Here is a 14450-nt window from a genome sequence, read left to right as displayed (position 1 = left end):
GCAGGGATTATACGTTCTTTTTAAAAATGCAATATAGTCTAAATTATCAGCATGCCAATAAACTGTTACTTTTTTTTATTTTTACGTATTATTATTTAAGGGTCAAATGCAGCTTGGAAATATGAGCGATGTGTATGGAAAGGACAGGTTCATGAAAGGTAGATGATATGCACAGCTTGGACATAGAAAGAAGCTGAATTTAATTTGTGACTCAGATTCATGCACACCTATCCCGGGTGGGAGAAAAGCAGAGGAAGAATCTCCCACTGGGCAGACTGGATGGGCTAAAAGTGCTCTCTCGCTGCCATCATTTGCCACCCACTCAGGATTTATATAGGCGGGGTGTATATATATATATATTTTAAGTAAATAAATAAAATCATATACTATGAAGCCAGTTTGGGATTGAGGGCACTAAATTGTCCCGTTTGAAAATGTACTAGGCTTGAGTGCCTATAATTAATGTCCCAAGAAGTTGGTGGCTCTAAGTGCAGAGAAAAATCTTAGGTGTTCAGCACTGACTTCACTGGGCAACAAATTTTCACAAAAGTCATGTTACGGAAATGAAATTAGTCAATTCTTATAAATTTCCATGTGCTAAACACGAATGTGACTGTGAAAATGCAAAATTGGCTCTAGTTTTTTTGTAATATGCAATAATATAATTACATCTTGAACTGTATGCCGATAGTAGGAGACCTATGGTTAATACCGTTTGAAAAATGAAGTCATAGACTACGTCTTAGATTTCTATGCTTGTCTCTTGTACACCTGTTCAGGAGCATCTCTGCAGAGTGTCCAGCAGTAGTCAGCCAGCATGAATATTTCAAATGCTCACCCTTTCTGACTGGGCTTCATATAGTACACTGCTGACGTCAGCTTACTCAGCTGCAGCATGGCAGTAGAACTGCACTGCATCAGAAAATGATGTAATAAACTCTGGATGATATGTGCATGATGGTATTATGCAATATGATGCGATATTACATCATTCTAGGCTTATTTAGGATGTTGTTACAGTCCTACTGGATAAATTTACACGACTAAACATAGAAAGTGAACTATATTAAATATCTTCAAAATGAGAGCCAATAAAAACTTTTCATGGTCATATTCATGTTCAGCACATCAAGATACTACAGAGTAGGATATTTTTAGGTCAGTAACACTTTCATTGTTGCCCAGTGTTCAGCACTAGGCACCTAACCTAGGAGGCAGCATGCCTAAGTGTAGCTGAATTTTCAGCTGAAAATAACTCCCTAACTTAGGGATCTTACTTAGATTCCTACATTTAAGCACTCTGTTTTCTTTTTAATGCTGGCCTTCACATTACTATGTACACAGGGATCAGATCACTCTTGGGTTTCTCAGTGGTACAACTGTGACCGTTACACACATTGAATCCATGGAACTGGGTTGCCCCAAGACCCACCCATGGTCTCAAACTGTACACGTTTTGCTCTGCTACCCTAGCTCACAATCCACGAATCTTAGTAGCATGAAAAGATTATTAGGTTGGTTTATTAGTCATCAAGAACAAGAAATGAATACGATATTACATTTTCATTCTTCAGTATTCCAAGACCACAAATCAGCATTTGAAAATTTGAAGTCAGTGGGGGTAATGCAGAAGCTTTCCCTCCCTTGACCTAACACTGCACCTTTTACCTGCTTCACGGGAGTTGGGGGGGGGGGAGGGGGAGAGGAGATTTTTCAAACTGCATTTTTACATGGATTTATCCCGAGTATAAAGGTCTGAAAATCAACCTCTTGCTTCTTTGATTTAATTAAAAAAAACAAAAATTCATAAAAACTATTTTAGAAATGTGGCCTATGCTTGGCTTCCCCTGGAGCATTCTGGAATGTTTCTATTTGTAACTTGCATCTATGGGCGCGTGGCAAAAAAAAAAAAGGATTAAAAAAGTGCACCTTCGAGTGAAAGCCACGGCTGAAAAAAAGACAAAGGTTGGGAACGGAACAGGCCAAAAGAAACAAGAGAAAAAGGAAGGCAGGAGGAGGAATGCATCACATTAAGGTGAACGTGAGAAAATGGTAAGGGCATGTGCGGCCCTATAAAGAATGATTCACTCTACTCCATCACCCGGCAAAGGAGCCTGCGCATTTCTGTGATATATAGCAAATCTGCAAGGAAACGGTGAGCTCCAGCCTTAATAAATTTAATGTACTTTGCACAGACAGTACCTCCTGTATCCTTGTAAATGTACCTTTTTAATCCCTTGTTCTAAAGTAATCAGTTTGAAATGTGTGTCCTTTGCATGGCAAAAAAAAAAAAAAATAATATTCAGAGGTAAAAATGGCTCGTCAAAAAAAACCCTACTACTTCGTGCCAAAGGGGAAACTGGAACTAAAGCAGTCATGGGAGAAGAGAGCTGGTGTTTCTTAATAGAAAAGACATAAGCTGATATTGTTTTAAAACAAATTACATGGGGACCTAAATCTCCCCTCTTATTGGGCCCCCCTGGCATGACTTCAGTGACCGCAGTTTAGAAGTCCGAGGAAGCATGGCTTTAGCACAGGTAGATGTCATCAAAAAGCATCTGATCAATTTCTTTGATTGGATGACCAGAGAGTTGGATCAAGGAGTCCGCTAGTTCCACATAAGCGACTTCTAAACGAACTGAGTGCCCTTGGTGTGGCTCCTAAAGTGACTGTGACTGGGTGGCAAGAAAGGACAGTGGTAAAACGGAGCTCTCTCTCTCCAATACCCGCTGGCCTTGCCCAAGAGGGTGAAATTTTCTATAGAAATGAAGCATGTGGCCAAGACAATTCAGGCTGACTCAATTTAATTATATTTGCTCATGATAATTAGCTAACTACATTTAAAACAGATTATTTCCAGTTAAAACTAAAACAAAGAATCATTTATAAAAAAAAAATAGTTCACAGTTACGCAGAAGTTGTTTGATGGCTTTTGATCTAGTTTCAACACATTTCCTTCTTTTCTGGATATGTTTTGTGAAATTCTCAGTTCGGTCTGTCTACTGTGATCATCAATTCAGAAGTCATATGCAGCTGTTCAAAAATGACTTATAGCTTAGGGACCATGACTGACTGCAGAGTGCTGTGTGGACACATATTTTACTAATCCATAAAGGGGATACAGTTACTCACAAAGGTGAAATCTATTTAGTGAAACCCTGATTATGCAAAAATATTAATGACATCTAGAAATCATTAAACAGCTTGGCATAATAATGATATATGCTTAAAAACTCAGTCTAGGTGATTATAAGCTGAATTTAACTGAAACCATTGCTTGCTGGGTAATTTAAAGATGCCAGGTTAAACCTCCAGACCACAATGGTGTAATTCTTCAATGTAAAAAAAAACAACCCCAGCAATTAAAAAAAAAAAAAAAAAAAAAAGATTTCTGGTGAATTACTGCTTATGGATGCTGTTGGATTTACTATCCTGAAAACACATTCCTCCACTCAACAATTACTGCAAAAGCAGTGGGGCCACTCTGCAGCATCAGCCCTGTTCCCAAGGGGTCACTTCCAAGGTCAAAGGAGACCCAAAGGATACGATTTGCCCATGCCTGTTCAATCTTTCACTTCCTCACCAAGGGGTCGATTTTAAGACCCATGCGTGTGCACTTGGACGCACCTATTTTATATCTTCTGGATAACTTCCACTGAAATCTCTTAGTTGTATTATGTTTGTCTAGTATTATGTTTGTCATCTTCTGGATGACTTCCACTGAAATCTGTTAGTTGTATTATGTTTGTCTAGTTTATTTTTTAACAGAGTTTTTGAATGTATTGTATGGGATTGGTAAATTGTAATTTGTTTTGAATATGCATTTGTATGGCAGGGTAATTGAGTCATGATGGGTGAATAATTTCCTAAATTATGCAGAGCTTATCATGATAATTGTTACATTTGTTTACATGTTATATTTTAAATTTTTTAGTACTTTTACCTTGTTCATTTATGATTTATTTGTAATGTATGTTGGGATTTTAGAATATTGCTTATTTGTTTTTATTTTTTATGAACTTCTTTGTAAACCACTTAGAAATGTTCATGAGCAGTCTAGAAATTTTTTAAATAAACTGGATTTGAATCTAGAAGGTAAAGGCTCTGTAAACACCTGCCAAGCCCTTCAGCCTTCTAGCAGCCTATGCCAAGGCTTTGTCTTGTGCCCTTGTTTCAGTTCTAAGAAGGTTGAGCCAGCCACTTTTACTCTTTAATTTTAATGAAACAATTCCGTATTTATTTTCTATTTAGCCGATCCAAAATGTGTACAAATGGTGCCAATAAAGAGCACCATTAGACTAGACCATTTTATTTTTCCAAGACTAACAACCTTTTAAGAAAAGTGCTCATGAAGATGTTGTTTTATTGATTTTAATGTGTTTTTCTGTAATAAGGGTTTAGATGATAATTTATCTTAATTTAATATTGAATAGCATATTACTACCTAAATTAATACTAAATGTGTTTATTATGTCCAAGTTGATTAAAATGAATGCCAGGCTATTTAAAATGATCGATGTATTGCAAGGTGCAGTATGGGCTGCAAATGATGTATTTAATCTTGAGGGAGGGCAGGAGATGAGAAAAACAAAATAATGGACATTGGTCTTACAAAATTTAAAATTTGCCTTAACACAGCAATGCTATAGCAAGGTGCAAGTATTTCAGAGGGTCTTAAAAAGATTTATGGAGCCTGTACTGGTTATTCATAGGTGACAGATCAATGATAAATGTTTTATAAAAATTAAGGAAAGAAATCTGTTCTGAAGAATGGGTGATAAAGATGCAAAGTAGTCTACTGTCAGAATTAATTTTGTAGAGACATGTTGAAATAACCTGGTTGAACAACATTAACAGATCGCAGGTGCAATAAATGTTTTTTTCTATGATAACGAAGAAAGAAGAAGGTCTAGAAACAACGTTAACACATCCCGACTGATGTCCTAGGGCAGGGATGGCCAATGCCAGTCCTTGAGTATCACAAACAGGCCAGGTTTTCAGGAGGCAGTGCATGCAGATCTCTATCATGCATATTCAGTGTAGATAGCCTGAGAACCTGGCCTGTTTGTGGCACTTGAAGACTGACCTAGGATTTCTTCCCTCACCTTCTTCCTCAACCAGTCAGGTTGTCAGCACAGCCACAATTAACATGTATGAGATAAAGTTGTATAAATTGGATCCAATATATGCAAATTTATCTCATTCATATTCATTGTGGCTACCATGAAAACTTGACTCGGTTCCCGAGGACAGCTTTGAGATAGGAGTATGCAATGCACATTTTTTCATTTACTTTTTATTTAAAATAAAAGAAACAAAGGAAAAAACAAAAGAAAAATGTAAAAAAAGGCATTTAGTTTGCCATCTTACCCCACCAACAAATCTTTGAAAAATTCCCACATTCTTCTCCACCACCCTAGCCCCACCTCTCTGGTATCTTACCCCATCGATCAGCTTCAAATGGGGCAGGGGTGAACACCTTCTCCTGCTGCATCTATTTTTCAAAATGGCCTCAGGTCACCATTTTGAAATAGAACAATGGTGTGGGAGTAACAACTGAGAATCACTCCCCCCATTTGAAGCCAACGGATGGAGAAAGATAGGCCTTAACTTGTGTGGGGTTGTTTTACATACATACTTCTAAAAACATTCCCAATTGTATGATACCCAAGTGTTATTTCAATTTTGTATTTCAACCTAGTTTTCAACTAGCCTTATTTAGCAATCGCCTTGTACCTATTTGCTATAGCTACCTAATTTGCAATATCCTGTATTTATACAATTTCTCTTCCAATGGTATGTTATTTTTCAAGTCGTTATACAAGTGTTATATTTAACAACCTAGTTTTCTACTAGTTATGCTTATCAATCACCTTGTTCTTTAATTTTACAGTTGTAAAGCTCTGATGCTAAGTTATGTTAAATGGAAACCGATGTGATGTTTTCTAAATGAATGTCGGTATACAAAAACACGTAAATAAATAAATAAAATAAGTGTGTGCTTAAGTCCCAGTTCTGCCAGGAATATCCCCAGTGCACGTATTAGTATGCATACAATTGGATTATGTGCATATGTTGAATGTACTAAGCATTGGGCGAATTTCTATCAGCTTTTTACACCTGTAAAACTGTGTTTGATGGACGTAAATAGCTTAGAAAATCAGGCCCTAAAGGACATTTTTCTTAGAAGGACTGAGTGCGCCTTTAAGTCTACAGCATATTTCCTTTATGAAAATAAAGAATGGTTAAACTGATGGAGCATGTTTTTTCCTGAACGATACAGAATGTTGACACCATTTGATTTTTCATTGACTTTCCATTCATATCATAGCCACAAAGGGATTCTGTCCTAGCTTCATCTGTGACTCACCACCAGACAATCTTGCAGCTCGGCTTTGAATTGCCAAGGCCCTGTGCTGAGCGTTTCCATTGCATGTGGGTAAGCAGAAAGCAATGACAGGCTGAGCTGTGTTTGTAATTGGCTTTAGTGGTTGCACTGTAATTGGAACGAGAAAAGACAAACTCAGTTTCTTCCATGATGGGATTCTTTTGAGCCTCTACCCTTTCTGTCTGTGATTAAGTGTGAGGCCCAACAACGACAGCTTCCGAAATGTCTCTATTTATTCACCCTGCTGCCATTTTGCAGCCGTTTGTAACACTGTCTGCTTTAATTAGAAATGCTACCATAAAGTCATTTAGACCTGAGCTAAGAATGTGATTGAGTATAGATGAAACTGATTAACTACCTGGTATGCAACATGTAAAAAGGATAGATATATTTTCCTAGTAGTTTGCATGAAGGTGGCATTAAAAGGAAGCATCCATTATATGTAGGAAAAAAACATTCATATTGTAAGCAGTTTAAAATTAGGGAGAGCAATAAATAATCAAAGGCATTTCTCTGAGTAAAACCATATTTCAATTGTGGAAATGGTCTCTTTGATTATTGCCTTTTCCTGTTTGCAGGTAAACGCATGCACATATTTCAGCAACCTGCATCCTTTTATCTGCAAACTGTGGCTGATATTCCTGGGAACATGGGCAGGGCAGTGAGACTGGAAAATTGGGCATCGAAATAGCAGATGAAATTTAATATGGATAAGTGCAAGGTGATGCATATAGGGAAAAATAACCCATGCTATAATTACACAATGTTGGGTTCCATATTAGGAGCTACAACCCAAGAAAGAGATCTAGCATCATAGTGGATAATACTTTAAAATCGTCGGCTCAGTGTGCTGCAGCAGTGAAAAAAGCAAAGAATGTTAGGAATTATTAGGAAGGGAATGGTGAATAAAACGGAAAATGTCATAATGCCTCTGTATCGCTCCATGGTGAGACCACACCTTGAATACTGTGTACAATTCTGGTCGCCGCATCTCAAAAAAGATATAATTGCGATGGAGAAGGTACAGAGAAGGGCGACCAAAATGATAAAGGGGATGGAACAGCTCCCCTATGAGGAAAGGCTAAAGAGGTTAGGACTTTTCAGCCTGGAGAAGAGACGACTGTGGGGGGATATGATAGAGGTGTTTAAAATCATGAGAGGTCTAGAACAGGTAGATGTGAATCGGTTATTTACTCTTTCGGATAGTAGAAAGACTAGGGGGCACTCCATGAAGTTAGCATGGGGCACATTTAAAACTAATCGGAGAAAGTTCTTTTTCACTCAACGCACAATTAAACTCTGGAATTTGTTGCCAGAGGATGTGGTTAGTGCAGTCAGTGTAGCTGGGTTTAAAAAAGGATTGGATAAGTTCTTGGAGGAGAAATCCATTACCTGCTATTAATTAAGTTGACTTAGAGAATAGCCACTGCTATTACTAGCAACAGTAACATGGAATAGACTTGGGGGTACATTTTCAAAAACAGTGCGCGCATGTACTTTTGTTCGCACACCACACATGAACGCTGGATTTTATAAGATATGCGCGGCTAGGGTCGGCGCGCACAAGGGGGTGCACATTTGTGCAACCTGCGCGCGCTGCCTGTTCCCTCCGCCTCCCCTCACCTTCCCCTCCCTTTCCCTACCTAAACCCCCCCTACCATTGTCGGCAGATTTACGCCTGCCTGAGGCAGGCGTAAATCTGCGCGCGCCAGCGGGCTGCTTGCGCACCATCACCCAACCCGGGGGCTGGTCCGGAGGCCTCGACCACGCCCCCGGGCCGGCAACATGCCCCGACAAGCCTCCCGCCCCGAATTCGCGCAGCCCACCCGACACGCCCCCGACACGCCCCCATTTCAAAGCCCCGGGGCTTGCGCTTGCCGCCGAGCCTATGCAAAATAGGCTCGGCACGCACAGGGGCCTTTTAAGAGAGTTATGCGCATAACTTATGAGCGTAACCCTTTTAAAATCCGGCCCATAGTTTTTGGGTACTTGCCAGATTCTTCTGGCCTGGATTGACCACTGTTGGAAACAGGATGCTGGGCTTGATGGACCCTTGGTCTGACCCAGGAGGGCAATTTCTGATGTTCCTATGAATGAGAGCTGAGAAAGCCCTGGGAAATCATTTTAATGTTCCTGAGTTTGATGTTCAAAAGGTTTGTCCATTAACTTTTGAGTTACCAGAGAAACCCCAAAATGTGAATATTTCCCCCAGCAGTCTAGCCATATTTTGTCTAGGTACCTCATTACCCACACAATTTAGCTAGATTAAAAAAAAGGTACAAGAGAGGAATTGCAAGGGCTTGGTTACATTTTATCCATTCACAGGCTGATACAATAAGGCGCGCGGTCACTCAATAACATGCACGCAGACTTCCCATGTGAACCCGATGCAATATCCAAATGAGATCGAAAGAGTGGTGTACAAAAAGGGCGCGCGAGGGAGAAATGTGCATTTCTGGTGAACTGACATCTTAATTGTGCGCTCTTACCAAAAGTGCATCGTTTACATGAAACTATGGAAATCTTCAATGCCTGTTTATCAAAAGGAAAGTAATCACCCACAATTTTTTTAAGGCATCCTTTAGCTAATCAGCATGCGCCTCTCCATCACTCCCTATATTCATTTTTACATTTTTTGTTCTTGCCCCAAATAACCACACCTTACACTAATCTCTCTAAATAACTCTACCCTATAAGGGGCACATTTATCGCAACACAAAAGACCGCATTTTTAAACTTTCTCATAAGCCCTTGATTTCGATTAAACTTTACTCCACCTCCAAAGCTGGAGTTAACTTTCACGCATTAAAAAAAATGTTCCTTGGACGCCCAGCCATTGGCAGCACATTTTTCTGCGTTGGGCAGTAATAGCTAATGTCTTCATTTCCATAGAATTTACATGCATTGGGCGCCACTGGAGAAATGTAAGTTAGGAAGCGCACTATAGACGTGATAACCTCCTTACTGAATTGGTGGTTATTTTTGTGCACACAAAACGCACCCCCAACCACAAACAAAACCATGAGCTAGGTTGGACACAGACACATCTTATTGCATCGGCCTGTGAGTGCTGCAATTCAGCTCTAAATAGCCTTATTCTGGTGAGCCTGGTTGGAAAAATACCTGGCCTAAAGTTAACTAGATCACTTTATAAGGGCAACTTTATCTGGGTATCATCAGCAAAATATTTACTTGGGTGAGCTCACCTGAATATCATAGTAAAAATATTCAGGTGACTTTTCTGCTTACCGGCCTGCTGAATATCAGAGTCTCCAATTAGTATCTTTAAAACTAGCTGTTTTTGCTGTTAGACTGTGTGGGCAAGAGGCAAAGCACTCATTTGTCAAGTCAGATCTGCACTGAATTATGAGCCTCAACCAGCTGAGTTTGGAGGAATGATGAGTAATCTATATGTAGCACATGCTCCAACTGTTATTATCTGCTGTCTCTCGCCCGCAATGGGCCGCAGGCAGTTTTCAGCCTTTAAAGCAATTATCCTATAATCATTTATTGTCTCTTGTTGAAAACAGTCTCAAAAAAGTTTTTTATTTCAATTAAAGTGCTAGATAATATTTATTAACGGGGCATAAGACATTGCCAAATGTCCTTCAGTGTGACACAAGATTGAACGAGGAAAGGGGTCTTTGGGAATGAAGAGTAATATAAAAAAAGAGAAAAGAAATGATGGCACATGGTGTCTCAGAAGATGGTAGGCATATTATTCATTTCTCTGATTGTCTCTGCTGAGCAGTTCTGATTTTATTCTAATAGATTTGTCATGTTACTTCAAGTACTTACCTATTGACCTATGGAACCTCAATTGTAAAACTATTAAAATCTAATTTACTGTAATAAGCATTGAAGAAAAATGCTAAATTTCAAAGAATAATTTATTTCCATCCTCGTGCCCCCCCACCACCACCAAAATTTTTTTCTTCTGAAAGTAATATGACTTAGCAGTTGGATAAAGAGCAAGCAGCTGTTTTACATTTTCATTAATTCTGATCTCTTCAGTACTTTCCTCGCTGAGAAATTACTGCTTTAATAAACCGCAACTTAAAGTCACCTTTAAACGAGACAATGGCATTCTACGTGTGCCATTTTCTGCTACGCAAAGTACCAGTAGTGGTGTTTCTCACTTCCACATATCTGTACGTTTGAATTTAGCTACTGTAAACTTGGAGATATGTATTTGTTTCCCTTTACCGCATAAATACACAATACATACAGCCGAAATTGAATATTTTCATTCAAACAGGCAGCAAGAACATCATAAGTTCTTAAAACAGTTAAAAATGTAGCAATGACACAGCAGGTCCACGGCCCCTCATTTCCACAAGTTTAAGAAAGAGGAACATTACAGGAGGTCACACTCAGAGGTCGACATTCAAAAGATTTACCCGTACAAAAGCCCTTCTCCCCTCCCCCTTCCAGCCAGCAAAATCTGTGCAGGTGCAATCACCACCACAACAATTCAGCAGGGTAAGAAATGCTGTTCCTAGGGCAGTCGTTTAAAATGTAGCACAAAATTCATCGCTGCCTGTTTTTTTTTTATTATTATTATTATTATTATTATTTGTGCGGATAACTCTGCTCGCACAAATTACCTGTCCCTAAACTTATCCCCACAAAACCGGTGCAGGTGGATTAAACTGGATATGTGCCACTGAAGTGACTATGCAGACAAATGAGCACGGGTTTACCTTCCGCACTCTGCGAGCTTTTCAAACATTGACACCCCCCCCCCCCCCCTCAGGGTTACACAGCAGCAAATTCACAAGGCAGATCAAACTGTTCAACAATTCCACTAACAGCTGGATACACCTCATGATATTTTGAGATGGGCTTGAAACATTACATATGTTACTCATTTTCTTGTCTGGCTCGACTAGATTGTCAGCACCTCGGAGAAGGAATCGCTTCTTATGAGTTTCTGCATAGCACCTTGCATGTGGATCATAAGAACAATACTGAAATGCTTAGTGGTTAGGTTTTTTTTTAGCCAAATATATAGAACTACGTACTGGGCTTTTTGTTGGTTTTTTGTTTTTTTTTTTTAATTTATTTGGAACAGAATACCCAAGAATTTGTGATACTGCAAAATGCAATGAAACTATCGTAAGTGAAGCAGCAACAAAGTTATTAATGAAAAGCCTCATTCACAGCCCAAATTTGTAGCATTCTTGATTGAGAATGCTACTCGAGCGAGATCAATCAGTAATCTTTAACTTAAAGTATCTTGGAGAGGTTTGCTGTATGCTAGGTTATAAATCAAGGATTAAGGCTTTCTGTTCTTGCATTCTAATTCATTCTCTTTCATCCGTGATCACCACTGAATTTATTTTGTTTTGCAAATGAAAGACTTGAGTGGTGGCACACATTGACGGCAACCTTGCCACTGTATTGTCCTGATATTTGCTGTCCAGGATCCATTCATCATCATGCAATTTAATGAGATAACTCACTAAACCTTCTCTAGGATAGAGCTTCCAACTGCCAGTTCATGCATGTTGCTACTATAACAGTCAAATAGACACCTAAGTAGCATGTTTTTTTTCTGGGAAAAAATAATGTATTCAATAAAGAAGTATTTCAATCCATCCTTGAGTCTCTACTGGGACCCAATGAAGGTCCAAATGTAGATCATAACAATGATTAATTTTTGACCATGATAAGAACATAAGAACATGCATTACTGGGTCAGACCAAGGGTCCATCAAGCCCAGCATCCTGTTTCCAACAGTGGCCAATCCAGGCCATAAAAACCTGGCAAGTACCCAAAAACTAAGTCTATTCCATGTTACCATTGCTAATGGCAGTGGCTATTCTCTAAGTCAACTCCAAGAAGTTATCCAATTCTTTTTAAACACAGCTATGCTAACTACTCTAACCACATCCTCTGGCAACAAATTCCAGAGTTTAATTGTGCGTTGAGTGAAAAAAAACTTTCTCCAATTAGTTTTAAATGTGCCACATGCTAACTTCATGGAGTGCCCCCTAGTCCTTCTATTATCTGAAAGAGTAAATAACCGATTCACATCTACCCGTTCTAGACCACTCATGATTTTAAACACCTCTATCATATCCCCCCTCAGCTTTCTCTTCTCCAAGCTAAAAAGTCCTAACCTCTTTAGTCTTTCCTCATAGGGGAGCTGTTCCATTCCCCTTATCATTTTGGTAGCCCTTCTCTGTACCTTCTCCATCGCAATTATATCTTTTTTGAGATGTGGCGACCAGAATTGTGCATAGCATTCAAGGTGCGGTCTCACCATGGAGCGATACAGAGGCATTATGACATTTTCCGTTTTATTCACCATTCCCTTTCTAATAATTCCCAACATTCTGTTTGCTTTTTTGACTGCCGCAGCACACTGAACGATGATTTCAATGTGTTATCCACTATGATGCCTAGATCTCTTTCTTGGGTTGTAGCACCTAATATGGAACCTAACATTGTGTAACTATAGCATAGGTTATTTTTCCCTATATGCATCACCTTGCACTTATCCACATTAAATTTCATCTGCCATTTTGATGCCCAATTTTCCAGTCTCACAAGGTCTTCCTGCAATTTATCACAATCTGCTTGTGATTTAACTTCTCTGAACAATTTTGTATCATCTGCAAATTTGATTATCTCACTCATTGTATTTCTTTCCAGATCATTTATAAATATATTGAAAAGTAAGGGTCCCAATACAGATCCCTGAGGCACTCCACTGCCCACTCCCTTCCACTGAAAAAATTGTCCATTTAATCCTACTCTCTGTTAGAGATGCACATTTGTTTTTGCCGAATTGGAAAATTGCAACGAAATTGTCCAATTCGGCATGTTTCAGGGAGCCCGAAAAAAATCAGGATTTTCCCATTTTTTCGCAAAAATTCGTTTTTCAAATTAGTGCGCACTAACGGGAGTCAGTGCGCGCTAACGCGCACTAACGGGAAGTTAGCACGCACTAACTAAAAATCGATTTTTCGCGAAAAAAAAGACCCGAACCGAAAAAAAAACCGACATTTTCCATGGCAGCCGAAAAACGAAGAATGACACGAACACAAAAAATGATGCACATCTCTACTCTCTGTTTCCTGTCTTTTAGCCAGTTTGTAATCCACGAAAGGATACATACTGCTTGGGGTTTGGGTTTTTTTTATATTTTCTTTTCTTATGTACCTTGAAGGCTTGCAAGAGGCACAAAGGGGTCCAGGGTACTGCATCTGTTTTGCTTATCTTTCTAGCTGAGTGATGTATTTGAAACACAAGAAATTCCAGCTGAGACAGACTAAAGGTCCATCAAACCCATCAACAACAGCATCCTCTCTATGACAGTGGCCATCCAGATCACAACCCCAAAGGAAAGATCAAATCCTTCTTCCTCATAAACATGGCTTTCCCATCTAAGAGGCTAATAATGGTTTATGGACTTTTCCTCCAGAAACCCTTTTTATACCTAGCTACACTAACTTTCAACACATTCTCTGGCAACAAATTTCACAGTTTAATTGTGTGCCAAGTGAACAAAACATGTTCACCAATGTATTTTAAATGTACTTTCTATTATTGCTTCATAAACTGTCCTCTAGTGCTATTCGTGTTGAAATGGTAAATAACCGTTCCATCCCACTCAAGACTTTTATAGTCTTCTCAGATATCTCTTCTTCAGGCTAAAGAGCCCTTAGCTAACCTTTCCTCATGAGGAAGCCATTCCACACTTTTATCATTTTGGTCATCATTCTCTACACCTTTACTAGATCTGCAATATTGTTAAGATAGGGTGACCAGGGCTGCACTCAATAGCCAAGGTGTGGTCGCATCACGGATCGATATAGAAGCATTATGATATCTATTTATTTCCTAGTAATACCCAACATTCTATTTGCCTTTTTGTCCACCGCTACACATTGGGCCAAGAATTTCAAAATATTATCTACGACTCCAAGATCCTATTCCTGGGTGGTGGTGCCTAATTGGAATGCAGCATTCTGTACCCTATAGCTTGGATTATTCTTCCCTATAGATATCATTTTTGTTTGTCCACATTAAATTTCATTTGCCTTTTAGACA

At 39.1% G+C, this 14450-nt stretch overlaps 1 long non-coding RNA gene across 1 annotated transcript in view; it reads right to left on the bottom strand.

The window, feature by feature from the left end:
- Positions 1–14450, bottom strand: part of LOC115077046 — a 154387-nt gene that overhangs the window by 45408 nt on the left and 94529 nt on the right. The gene's annotated exons all lie outside the window — the stretch shown is intronic.

This window comes from Rhinatrema bivittatum, chromosome 15, assembly GCF_901001135.1.
Source record: "Rhinatrema bivittatum chromosome 15, aRhiBiv1.1, whole genome shotgun sequence".
NCBI lineage: Eukaryota > Metazoa > Chordata > Amphibia > Gymnophiona > Rhinatrematidae > Rhinatrema > Rhinatrema bivittatum.
The sequence above is the reverse complement of the archived record's forward strand: the minus strand, read 5'-3'. Positions and strand labels throughout refer to the sequence as shown.